The sequence below is a fragment of the Zingiber officinale genome, chromosome 7A (genome assembly GCF_018446385.1).
Source record: "Zingiber officinale cultivar Zhangliang chromosome 7A, Zo_v1.1, whole genome shotgun sequence".
Lineage (NCBI taxonomy): Eukaryota > Viridiplantae > Streptophyta > Magnoliopsida > Zingiberales > Zingiberaceae > Zingiber > Zingiber officinale.
Genome location: NC_055998.1, coordinates 24238260 through 24251945, shown reverse-complemented (window position 1 = coordinate 24251945; position 13686 = coordinate 24238260).

Genomic DNA, 13686 nt, shown 5'->3' with positions numbered 1-13686 from the left:
AACTTACTTGATCACACCAAAAATAACCTTGGGGATCCAACAATCTCTCAACCTAAGTTAAGTTAGGGTAAAACAATCATAAAGTAAAGAAATAAAATTGCAATACTGAGTAAAGTTACAATTATGCAATATGGTGCAAAGATTTTCAAAATTTAAGATTTTGAACTATCTCCCCCTACACTTAATCTTACCTTCTCCCCCTTTGATCACATAAAAATTGGGGTACTCAATAAAATCTAAGGGTAAAAAAAATAGTTTTAACAGAATTTTTTTAAATGAAACTTAAAAAAAATTTCTAAGTGAAATTTGAAAAAAAATCTAAGTGAAGTTAGCAAGTTAAGTAAAAATATATTTTAATAAATGTTGAATCATTGACAAAAATTGAAAGCATTTAATTAACCCTTTTATGCTTATCAGTTTGTCAATTAAATATTTAATTCAGAAATTGACTTCCAGGTCGTGGCGAGGCACTAGACCTTCTTGGTTATTGAATCATCAACCACTTCTAGACAAAGCTGCTTAATGAATTTAAACATTTAATCTACTATTTGAAAGCCTAATGGAAATTTTAACTCAAATATTCTTTAGGAACCCAATATAGGTTCCTTCCTAATGGGTTAATTAGAAATTTACGAGGTACATAACTTTTAGGAATTTTCCTAATTTGACCTTTATGAAATCTAAGATACCAGTTCAGATTTCTATATTTCCTAATATTTTCATTATATGAACATGCATGATTTTTCAGATTTTCTATCTCTGTTTTCAATTTGTCATTTTCTATTTTTAGATTATCATATAAATCTAGTGGACATGCTTTTGACAATTGTATTTTTAAATCTATGTTTTCTTTTTCTAACTTGCAACATTCTTTAGTTAATAATTTTACAAATTTAAATAATTTGTCAGGTGGGAGAGATCGTACCTTACTTACCTTGTCGATCTCATTGTCCGTAGCTCCTCCTGAACTGCTGCTTTTTTCTGTTGCGCTCCCCCTTCATCGATGCTCATTTCGGACGAGCTTGCTTCATTTTCGTCTTCTTGGTAACTTGCCATCAACGCAAGTTCAGAGAAAGCTTCGACCTTTGATTCGGACGACGTTTCATCCCATGTCGCCTTTAGGGTCTTGTGTTTGTTTGTTTGGACAGACTTCTTGTCTTTGCCTTTGTCCTTCTTCTTCAATTTAGGGCAGTTGTCTTTTACATGTCCTTCTTCATCGTAGTGGCAGCCCATTTTATTTTCCTTCTTCTTCTACCCTGCACTTGGTTAAATTGTTTAGATTTAAATAATTTTTTAAATTTACGCACCATCAGCGTTGTTTCATCATCATCGAAGGAGGATCCTGACTCTTGTTCGTCCATTTTTTACTTTAAGAGCAATATTATATTTTGGCTCCTTCTTTGAATATGCACATCCTATTTCATGAACCTCAAAAATAGAGAATAATTCATCTAAAGTAATAGATTCAAGGTCCTTAGAGATATAATAGACATCCACTAATGATGCCCATTCTTTATTTCTAGGGAAAACATTAAGTGTGTACCTTAGTGAATCTCGGTTGCTTGCTTTTTCTCTGAGATTCGAAAGACCGATGATTAGTTCCTTGATCCTTGAGTGAAGATGTGCTACAGTCTCGTCTTCTTCTAATCGAAGATTGCTGATTTGGTTGCGAAGTAAGTCCTGTTTTGTAAGTTTTGCCTCCGAGGTTCCTTCGTGAAGTTTCATGAATTTTTCCCAGAGCTCCTTGGCGGACTCGGAAGCTCTGATTTGGTTGACTTCTTGTGGCGGTAGGATGCTCAGCAGATGAAATTTTGCTTTGCCATTTGCCACGAAGTCAGCTATTCCTTCTTTGTCCAGTGGAATTTATCTTTACCTTCGAGTACTGAAAAATCAACCTCCATTATCAAAAATAAATCAAAATCAGTCTTAAAAAATACCTCCATCTTATTTTTCCAGTTGGCGAAGTCCCCTTCGAACTTTGGTGGGTGAATGCTTGATCCGACCATCTCATGTGCTTCGTTTGACGGTTAGTCCTCCTAAAGGGAACTTAGCTCTGATGTCACTTGTAGGTCCGGATAGGGCAGCTAGAAGGGGGGTTGAATAACCTGAAAAGTAAATCAAGACCTTTCTCGAACTTTGGACTCGGGTTAGCAGCAATAGTATAATAAAAATAAACAATACAAAAACTGAAAGAAGAGACTCAGAATTTTACTTGGTTACAACCGGAGTAGTTGTTAATCCAAGACAATGACAGTACTAGAAAAACTCCTTCGTGTAGGCGGAGAAGTCTCTTACAATCTTTGAACGCTCAGACTATTGCTAGGAAGTTGATACAAGAGTTAATTCATTATTTCCTGCTCCAGGGGTCTTTTTATAGCTCCTGAAAATTCTATCTATACCTTGAGGGCGCCTCCCAAGGGTATGGAGGGCGCCTCCAGCGAGGCGGTACGGATAAAACTTTATCCGCTGTGAACGACCACTTTGGCAAGGTCGAGGGCACCCTCAAGGCTATGGAGGGTGCCCTCTATATCATGGAGGGCGACCTCTACCAACAGCATATAAATATCTCCAATTTTCCTTTAGATATTCCGCTGCTCCGTTCACTTGAGTGATTACGGCCAACCGAAATAGGGTTCACCCGAACCCAATTTTCGACTTTCTCCTCGAGCAGCCTTCCACTCCGGCTTCTCGTCCCTCGAACATCGTGTACGTTCTTTTCATCCACCGGTGTACTCTTCCGCGACACCTCGTCCCTCAGACGCACCGAGCCCGTCAGCTCTCTCTCGTGCCGTCCTTCTTGCTAGCCGCGTCTTCTGCTCGACTTCCTGTGCTCCTAAGTTCCTGCACACTTAGACACAGGGATTAAACCAAAATAGGACTTAACCTAACTTAGTTGATCACACCAAAAATAACCTTGGGGATCCAACAGAATAAGAGGGGTGAAATGAACGCCACCTTTCCACACCACTACCATTGCTACTGCTTGGCTAGAGCCACCCCCAGAGAGGATGTCGTGAGCCGCTGGCGGGTAAAATTAGGGTAATGATTAATTAAATCAAATTATATTTTGATTAAGGTTTATTTGATGATTTATGCATAATTAGGGCTATGTTAATTAGATTGGGTTAATTAATCAATGACTCGATTAATAATCTTGATTATAGATTTAAGTAAATAAATTAATGAACAAGTTGATGAATAAGTTTACCATTAGATTGATTGATGAATTAGAGATTGATTAATTAAATTGGATAAACTAATTTAGGATTTAATGGGAGGTTAATTGGATTAGTGTAGGGTTTGAATAATAAAGGAAGTTTAATTGATTAAGCATTCATAATTAATTTGGATAAATTAATTAGATGATCGAGAGTTGAGTAGTGATGGATTAGTATAATCAATAAGTTGATTAATGATTTATAGAACTTTAAATTGGCTTCATGTTATATACTTGTAGGATTCGAGCTCGATGTGACTCTCGGATGTGAAGATAGTTAGTGCAATCTACATATTAGATTGGTAGTTCTTGCTTGTCTTCTTTAAATCTTTGATCTTAGTGCATGATTATATCCGTTTATATATTGATTAGGTAGCATTTATTTGCTTATCTTGACTCTATTCATATTATATCTTGAGCTTGACCTTGTATTGCTTGATCTTAGAGATAATCCATTTTATATCTTTGCAGTCTAATTGATTCTTCATGCTTGAATTATATATATATATATATGCTATCACCATACCATAATATAGGATGTTGAGTATTCTACTAGACCTTTGGTTGATGATTTGAGTTTGCGCTTATTGTTAGTCAGATCATGCTATAGTATAGGATGTCAGGTACCCTACTAGACCCTTGTTTGTTGTTTAGGTTCGTGCCTATACGCTAGTGAGGTTAGACTGAGGGGTGATTACAGAGTGTTATATTGGGTGTGATTATTCATTTTTTTATTTATCGTTTCGTTGTTATGTCCTAATTGTTGGTGCGGGAAGCATCCGACGATCGAACCTATGTTTTGATTATGTTAAAGGGACCAAAGTTAAGTTGTCTTGTTATCTAATAATGTTCAATGAGTTTGCAGGAAAGTCCTAAGTGTACTTAGGCAAAAGTCCTAGCTACGATTAGACAGATAGAAAATCCTAGGGGTGGTAACCCTAGGTGGAAAGTCTTGGCGGGTTGAGGGCTTCGGGCAAAATCCAGGGGGTGGTAACCCTAGGTTGAAATCCTAGTGTCGCAAACCAGGTGGAAGACTGGACGGGTCGTAGAGTGGACGTCCAGCAGAAAGTCCTTGAACTTCGGGCGCTGAGCAAAAGTCCAGTCGGTCTGGAGAACCAGTCTGGCAACAGGTAAACTCTCCTGAGTGGAGTAGGTGAGGACGTGTTCCCCGGTGAGGGAACAGTAGGCGTTGGTTCGACCTAGGGTTTCCGGATGGAAATTCGAAGTCAGAACCGGGTAGTCAGAGGCTGCCAAATCTTATATTAAATATATTATTTTTTGCCTGGACTAACTTTATTTTACAGAAAACAAAGGTGTTGGAGAAATCTCGTCCGGGAGGCCGGAAGTGGTCCGAGCGCCCCGAGCTGGTCCAGACTCCCAGAGTCAGTCTAGGCGCCCATAACCCAAAAGTTATTGGGAATATGACATGGCGTGCGTGGAGTGGCCGAGCCACGTGGTCCAGGCGCTTGGACGGGTTTCGGGCGCCCGGAACAGCCTATATAAGGAGCCTCGGCCAGAGGCTACAGAACAACACAATGAACAACTTCCGCTTCTTCGAGCTACTAAAAAAATGCCTCTACGACACCAGAAAGCTCCGACGACGACTCTCCTAGAAGATTTTCTCATACAGAGCTTTTGGTATTGTTTTCATTTAAAAAATTCCTTGTACTACAACTGTAATCTTTTGTAATTCTAGATTGATTAGTGATTGCCCATCGAAAGTATTCTTACGTGCGGGCCTTGGAGTAGGAGTCGCCACAGGCTCCGAACCAAGTAAAAATCCTTGGTGTCTTTATTCTATTTGTCTTTGTCTTATTTCCGCTACGAGTTTTCCGAAACGAACGAAATAGCCACGAGCGCTATTCACCCCCCTCTAGCGATTTCGATCCAACAATTGGTATCAAGACGAGGTTGCTCTGAATCAGTACAACTACCGTTCGAGCAATTGGTATTACGCCTTTCATTTTTTTCCTCCAAAACTATTTTTAAAAAAATTTATTTTCATCTCTTCACTATTGGTCGGTATTAGCAAAATATCGCATTTTCAAAAATTTGTAATAATTAAAAAAAAATTTTTTTGCTATTTTTATTTTTCTTCCGCACTACTAATCCAAGATCAAGTCTTGGAACAAAGTTTCTTATTTTTCTTGTATGCGAGATTTTTTACAATGGCCCATCAAGAAGGCTATAGCACAACCCGCCCGTCGCTCTTCACCGACGAAGATTTTGGCTACTGGAAGGGCTGAATGGAGTTTTACCTTCAAACCCAGTTCAAGATGTGGATGATCATCAAAATCGACATCACACTCCCACTCGACGACACCAGAAAACCAGTTTTATGTGAGAACTGGGATACAAGTATGATAAAGAAGGCCAAAGCCACCACCAAAGCAACGTGCACTCTTCAATGTGGACTGACAAAGGAGGAGTTGAACCAAATCGGTTCGTTCTCAAGCACGAAAGAGCTGTGGGAAAAATTGATCGAGTTGCACGAGGGCACTTTTCAATAAATTGTATAACATCAAAATACAAGAAGGTGAGACGGCTAGCCAACTTCATGCGCACATTCAAGATCTTCTCAATGACCTCCATGTAATCAGACAGAAGGTGGAGAATTGGGATGTAGTAAGGTACGCACTAAACGTTTTTCTGAGAAATACCTTGTGGGCATTAATGGTAGACACCTACAAAGTATCCAAGGATTTGTCGTTAATTAAATTAGAAGAACTGTTTTTGAAATTTGAATTACACGAACAGATTAATACACACTCGACCAAGAAAGGTATTGCCTTGATTGTAGGTACGAGCAAGACCCGAGAAGCAAAAGTAAAGCATAGAACTGAACCCGAGTCTAAAGATGAATCAGAGTTAGAAGACGATGAAACTATCGCCAAGCTCGTAAAACTGGTACGGAAGATGTGCAAGAAGAAAAAGGTAACTCAATCGAATGCGAAGGTCAAAACTGGAGTTACATGCTACGGCTGCAACCAGAAGGGACACTACAAGTCAGAGTGCCCAAACTAGAAGCAACGAAGAAGAAAGGCGATGAAGGAAACGTGGTCTGAGTCATTAGAAGAATCCGACGAGGAAGAACACAAGAAAGCAAGTTACCTCACTCTACCAATATAAGCATATGTGGTCGAAACTGAGTCTGAGTCCGAGTCAGATATGGAGAGCGAATCGAAAATTGAGTCCGCGCGAAGCCACCAATCTATATCCATTTCTGAAGGGCCTAACCCCACTGTAAGCTCTCTAATTTCTGGTACTAGTGTAGACGATTTAGAAAAATTAGTTTCATATTTATTAAAGAAATTGGCCAAATCTAACTTCCGGGTCAAGTCAGTCCAAAAGGAGGTAACAGTCCTTAAGGAAGCAACCAACTCGAGTTCTTTGACTGAGTCAGTTCAAAATGGAAGTTCAACCCAAGTCCAACAACTTGAGGAAGAAAATTTCAATTTGAAGACTCAAATTAAAGAACTCAAGAACACGTTGGAACGATTCACCTTGGGTTCCAAGAATCTTGATCTGATTTTTGGAAAACAAAGAGCCGTTTATAACCGATCCGGACTTGGATTTAAGGCCAAAAATAAATTTAGATCTTATTTGTCTCTATTAAAACTCTCAAATAGAAACTTAGTCCAAGCATGAGTCCCCAAGTCGAACTTGATTAATCAAGTTGGACTTGGTCAATATTGGATCCCCAAGGATCAGATTCATTATCTTGATAGACCTTATCGAGGCTATGATCTAGGGGAAGCCAATAAAAAGACCATTTTTATCATAAAATAAATTTGTTTAATATTTGTTTTTACTGCTCTATTATACATGCTTAGACTAGGCTAGATAAGGACCTAGGCTTGAGTTACACTTGACCAGTTAGACCTAGGAGTTACTATAAGGAAATTAAATACCTAATTTCTTTGAAAGGCTTTGTCTAGAAGTGGTGGATGATCCCATACCCAAGAAGACCTAGTGCCTCACCACAGCCTGGAAGCCAACCATCGAAACAAATATTTAATTGACTAACTATAAAACTTGAGTTTAACTCAATTGTAAATCAATCCTTAGATTGGAATTTAAATTGAAGATTAAATTAACTATCTCACAAAACTATTAAGGTTCCCTGATTGAAAATCTAAAAAAGGGTGAGATGGACCTAAGTTTAAAGTAGTTAACCAAACCTGAATTAATTAAAATAAAGCTAACTCCATCTCACAAGTACTCATAAGCTGAACATGCTTGATAATCTAGAATGGGTGAGATGGAAAATCAGGAAAATAATAACTTTTTTTTTATTATTTACATGCTTGGACTCTAGATTCTCAAAATTTTTAAGGCATTAATCAAGGGGGAGTGAAGGGAGTCAAGTTAAGCTTTTTTTTTTTAAAAGTTTTTTTAAAATAAAAAAAGGGGTTCAAAATATTTTTGAAAAAGAAAGTTTATTTTTCAACTATTTTTGGAATGAAAAATAAATTATTTTTTGAAACTAAGTATTTGATAAAGTATTTTAAGTTTTCTTTAAAAAAATCATTTACTTAGCTAAGTATTTTTACAAAAAATATTTTTTAAACTAAGTTTTTTTTAACAAAATATTCTTCAAGCTAAGTGCTTATTAAAATATTTTTTTTAAAAAAAAAAGGCTGAAGTTTTTATCATAATATTTTTAAAAGTAAAGTATTTTTTAAGTTGAGTATTTTTAACTAAACTTTTTTTTTTCAAATCCTTTATAAGACTGAGTATTAAAACAATTATTTTCAGAGATAAAATTTAGCTAAATTATTATTTTTTAAATCTAAATGTATTTTAAAGCACTTATTTTCAAAACCTAAGTTTAAGTCACTTTCAAAAAACTTAAAAGTTTTGCCAAGTTTTTCTTTCTTCTTGCAAAACTAATAAGAGCTACTTTTCAGGGGGAGCTAAAATTTTTTTTTATCTTTACATTTTTTCTCTCTACTTAGTATTATTTTTTATTTATATCAAAGGGGAAGAGAAAAGTCAAAGTTAAGAATTTAAACTAGTTAAAAATTTAAACATAAATTTTATAAAAGGGGGAGCATAAGGAAGTTTTTTCAAATCATTGTATTTATGCTCATGCTTAAATTCATTATTTTGTTATATTTTACTTAACTTTGAACCATGTTGCCATAATCAAAAAGAGGGAGATTGTTGATGCGGGAAGCATCTGACGATCAAACATGTGTTTTGATTATATCAAAGGGACCAAAGTTAAGTTGTCTTGTTATCTAACAACGTTCAATGAGTTTGCAGAAAATTCCTAAGTGTACTTAGGCAAACGTCCTAGCTGCGGTTAGACAGGTGGAAAATTCTAGGGGGTAGTAACCCTAGGCGGAAAGTCTTGGCGGGTTGAGGGCTTCAGGCAAAATCCTAGGGGGTGTTAACCTTAGGTTGAAATCCTGGTGTCGCGAACCGGGTGGAAGATTAGATGGGTCATAGAGCAGGCGCCCAACAGAAAGTCCTTGAACTTCGGGTGCTGAGCAAAAGTCCAGTCAATCTGGAGGACCGGTCAACAATAGGTAAACTCTCCCGAGTGGAGTAGGTGAGGATGTTTTCCCCAGTGAGGGAATAGTAGGCGTCGGTTCGACCTAGGGTTTCCGGATGGAAATCCGAAGTCAGAACAAGACAGTCAAAGACTGTCAAATCTTATATTAAATACATTGTTTTTTCCTGAACTAACTTTATTTTGCAGAAAATAAAGGTGCTGGAGAAAGCTTGTCCGGGCGCTCGGAACCCAAAAGTTATTGGGAAGCTGACGTGGCACACGCGGAGTGGCCGGCCACGTGGTCTAGGCGACCGGAGGGGTTCCGGGCGCCCGGAACAGCCTATATAAGGAGCCTCGACCAGAAGCTGCAGAACAACACAACGAACAACTTCCACTTCTTCGAGCTGCTCAGAAAATGCCTTTACGACACCAGAAAGCTCCGACGACGACTCTCCTAGAAAATTTTCTCATATAGAGCTTTTAGTATTGTTTTCATTTAAAGAATTCCTTGTACTACAACTGTAATTTTTTGTAATTCCGGATTAATTAGTGATTGCTCATCGAAAGCACTCTTACGTGCGGGCTTTGGAGTAGGAGTCGCCACAGGCTCCGAACCAAGTAAAAAATCCTTGGTGTCTTTGTTCTATTTGTCTTTGTCTTATTTCCGCTGTGAGTTTTCCGAAACGAACGAAATAGCCATAAGCGCTATTCATCCCCCCTCTAGCGCTTTCGATCCAACAGTAATTATCATTGTCTTTCATTAGTCATTGAGAGAGTCATTAGTGACCATTATTATATCCTGTTGACCATTATCTCCCATTCATAATTGAGAGAGAGTTTGTCAATGATCATGATACATACAACTCTCCACTAGACCTAGATAGTGGGAGCGTGATTTCATCCACAATCTATAGCTGAGGAGCTAGATAGCGACCTCACCATGTCTGCCCACTAGACCATATAATGGTAGCATGAGTTTGCCCGCAGACAGTGACCTTAACTGTCCACTAGACCAGATAATGGTAGCATGTGTTTGAGCACAGTTAGGACATGTTATATGCTTGTTATATGATTATTATGTGTTTGCTTTATGCATGTGATTTATTGGTTATACCTGATGGAGTAGGTTAGTGATGAGTTACGTTGTTGGTTATGGTTTGTTTAGTAGATAGTTTTATCTCGGTGCTCTTACTTTTGTAGTAAATATTTATTACCTGAGACTGCATCATTTGATCTCTTTACAATAGTAGCATGCACTATTTTCTTATACCCGCTAAGTGTTTTATACTTACTACCCTTTGTTTTTTTTACTTCCAGGTTAGCAGATAGAGGATGAGTTGTGTCACTTAGAGGTCCTGACTGCTACTCTCACTTAAGTTGGATTCATCTTTTGTGAGTCGTTTGATTTATTTTTCTGCTGCTTTTGTTTATGGTTGTATTTTCTAGTCGAATTATTGAGTTTTGTTATGATAGTTTATTGGTTTAGTATAGTATGATTACATGCACATGCATACATATAGATATCAGTTGTTATGAGTTGTGATTTTATATCACATTTATGTTTATCTTGATTGATCTGAGTTCGATATCGTATTTCTTATATTGTTACTAGGGGTACTGTTCAATTTAGTGGATAAGTATACCCTCAGGGCATGACAATGTTAGGTGATGAAGGTTGTATGACATACTTCTGTTGGGTAGAGGAAGGTTCTATGGCATGCATTTGGCAGAGTATCAGAATATTTCTTAACGAATAGTCATTATTCCTTGAAGGTGGTTGTGATTTCCTTATAGTGTTATCTTTTGATGATAGTCTGACCAACACTGGGTCGACCGGGTGTATACAGGGGGTCGTGCCCTTGAGAAGCTAGAAGTTGAGCCTTGGGAGTCCAACTGGCAATAGAGCCGATCAGGAGTAGATTGGGAGTCATACCTATGAGAAGCGAGGGGTTGAGCCTTGGGGCTATGAGCAGCACTGTGCCGATCGAAAGTAGACTAGGAGCTATGCCCATAAGAAATGAGGGGCTGAACCTTAGGGGTCCGACTAGTACTTGGGTTAATCAGGAGTAGACTAGGAGTTGTGCCCATGAAAAGTGAGGGGATAAGCCCTAGGGGTCCGACCAGGAGTAGACTTAGGGTTGTGTCCATGAAAAGTGAGGAGTTGAGCCTTGGGGGTCCCACTGGCACTGAGACCAATTGGGAGTAGACTGGGAGTTGTGCCCATGAGAAGTGAGGGGTTGAGCCCTCAAAGTCTAACTGACACTGGGGCCAACCGAGAGTAGACTGGAAGTTGTGCTTATGAGAAGTGAGGGGTTGAGCCATGGGGATTCGATCGACACTAGGGCCGACCGGGAGTACACTAGCAGTTGTGCTCATGAGAAGTGAGGAGTTGAACCTTGAGGGTCCAACCAGCACTAGGGCTGACCGAGAATAGACTAGGAGTTGTGCCCATGAGAAGTGAGGGGCTAAGCCTTGGGGTCTGACCGACACTAGGGCCGACCAAGAGTAAACTGGGAACCATGCCCACAAGACACAGGGTGTTGAGTCCCCGAGAATCTGACCGGCTCTGGGGACTGGTCGATTGTGAAAAAAGCGTAGTGACCTTGAGGCCAGGGTAGCCAAGTCCCGGGGAAAATTATCTGTTTGGACATGTACTCCCCAAACTTGACGGCCACTCCTCTTGACTTTTGACCGCTATATCACCTTGACTTTTGACCCTACACTATCCCTGGGTTCATTCACTATACACTGTATCACAAGCGTTCTTTTTAAGTCTAGTCGAAAGAGGCTCATGACTGATTGACTAGACTCGAGTTCTACTGTTGTCTTGCCGTTTGACGGAGCGGCAGCTCCAATGGCTTCTCCTCGGTAACATTATCTTTTTCGAAAAAATTCTTGTCAGCCCTTTTAAATGTGAGGTAGGGTGTTGGTGATAGCATATTAGTGCAATGATTTGATTGTCCCGTCCATCATAAATGACATTTTATGGGCAATCACCATGTGTCTTACCAACTCTATTTTGATATGATGGCTGACGCACACCCTTCGCATGAATTTTGACGATGATTCATCTCCTCTAATATGATGGTTGCCCTTGATAGGCTGTTTTGATCGGATGGTTCAAGCTTCAAAGCACCCTTAAGGCCCTCGTTAAAAACCCTAAGCGCTGTAGAAAGTAATCAATTCGTGCTTCATCTTCTTCAACTTTCTTCTCCAACAATTCTTACTGTCTACGATCCTCTCTTTGTGGCCTCCATAGTAAGTGCTCTTCCTCGACCTTTCTTCCCCTCTCCTTTGTTCTTCAATGGCTCAAGAAACTTTCGCCCCCTGGTATGCTACTTTCTGCTTTGATTTTGCCAATTGTGACCTCGAGTCAGCCCAGCTAGGCCTAGAGATTCCAAAGACCTTCCATATTCACATTCCTGGCCCCTAAGACTGTCCTCATTGTCCTCCTCCTGGCTTCGTCACCTTTTCCAAGGATCAACTTCAGGCTGGTCTATGATTTCCCATCCCTCAATTTTTTTTTGAAATAAGCCAGTATTTTCACATTCCACTTTCTCAATTTGCTCCTAATGTCTTCCATGCAATGTGTAGAATGACGATCTTACTCTGTTTATACGATATCCCCTTGTCCCCTCGTACTTTTCACCATTTCTATTACCTTAATAAATTGGAGTCCAAGGTCTTCATGGTCCAATATCAACCTAAGCCAATTTTCTTTAAGAAAATGTCTTCCTCTAATAAGGGATGAAAATCTCATTTGGTTTTTATCCAAGTACTTGGCCTCATATTTTGGTCGACCGAGTGGTGAGTGGATCTCCCCTCTCCTTCTAAGTTAGGAGAACATCACCATGAGTCTGCGTGCATTGCTGCTTTAGAGAAGATAACTGGCGTGCAGTTCTGTATCCTTTTACTACTATGAGAAGCCTTCTCTACATGTTTGGACAGAGTCCTATTTGAATAGCGCTTCCCTCCTCCTTTGGTAAGCACAGGTAACTTAGCTTTTACGTTCTCACTAACTGAGCTCCTTTCTTTTTTACGCAGAGGACACATGTTCAAGGTCTATGTTGCCGAGTCTCTACGGCTGGGGAAGGGTGAAATAGGATGGCAAGGTTAGGCTCTATTGGTTGATCGAGAGGCTCAGCCGACCGGATCTTCTGAAGAGGCATCCCGAGACCATGCGGGTGGTAGTGTCACAATGATTAGTGAGGAGGGAGTGTTAGCCACCAATCCTATCATCGTCCCAGAAGAAGTTCCAATCTTGAACCCTGAGCCGCCCCTACAACTTAAATGCAAGAGGTGTCGCATTACCTATCGGTGTAGTCATCCCCTGAATGACTGCCTTCAGCCCTCCTACTTGCTCAGGAATCCACCTCAGCCTAGGAAAGCACTCTGGCTCATCCTTCTGAGTGGGCTACTTTTCTTCTGCACCCTCATAACTGTTAGGTAGTCCGATGCGGGTGCATGCTAGAACACATTTCGTAAATATGCGCAGTGAAAAATAAAAATAATAATAATTTCTAATTATTACATCGCACACATCACATGCATACAAGGATACAACATGCCAGACTGACCGCATAATTAAAATTCTATGGAAAGTAAATTTATGCTAGGTATACCTGACAGACAATGCATAGAAGATTCCATAGGATGATCTGGAGTGGAAAAGAGATCGACCAAGCGATGCACAAGCCTCATCTCTACTTGTATCCACGTCGAGCTATCTTCGAGACGACTTGGATAAGTTCAAGTTCCATCCTTGCGAAAGGTACTAGCCTTGCGTGTGAAGATGGACGATCCGAGAGAGGGATCGCGGTCTGATTTGTACCCGGTAATAATTGCCACCAAGTGGCACAAATCAACCGAATCGGTGGAGGTCAGACGATCAATGGTTTTGGGAGGGTGACGGTGGAGCATGTACAGTAGCTCTTGCTGCTGTTCGACGGCAGACCATGCTACTATCGGT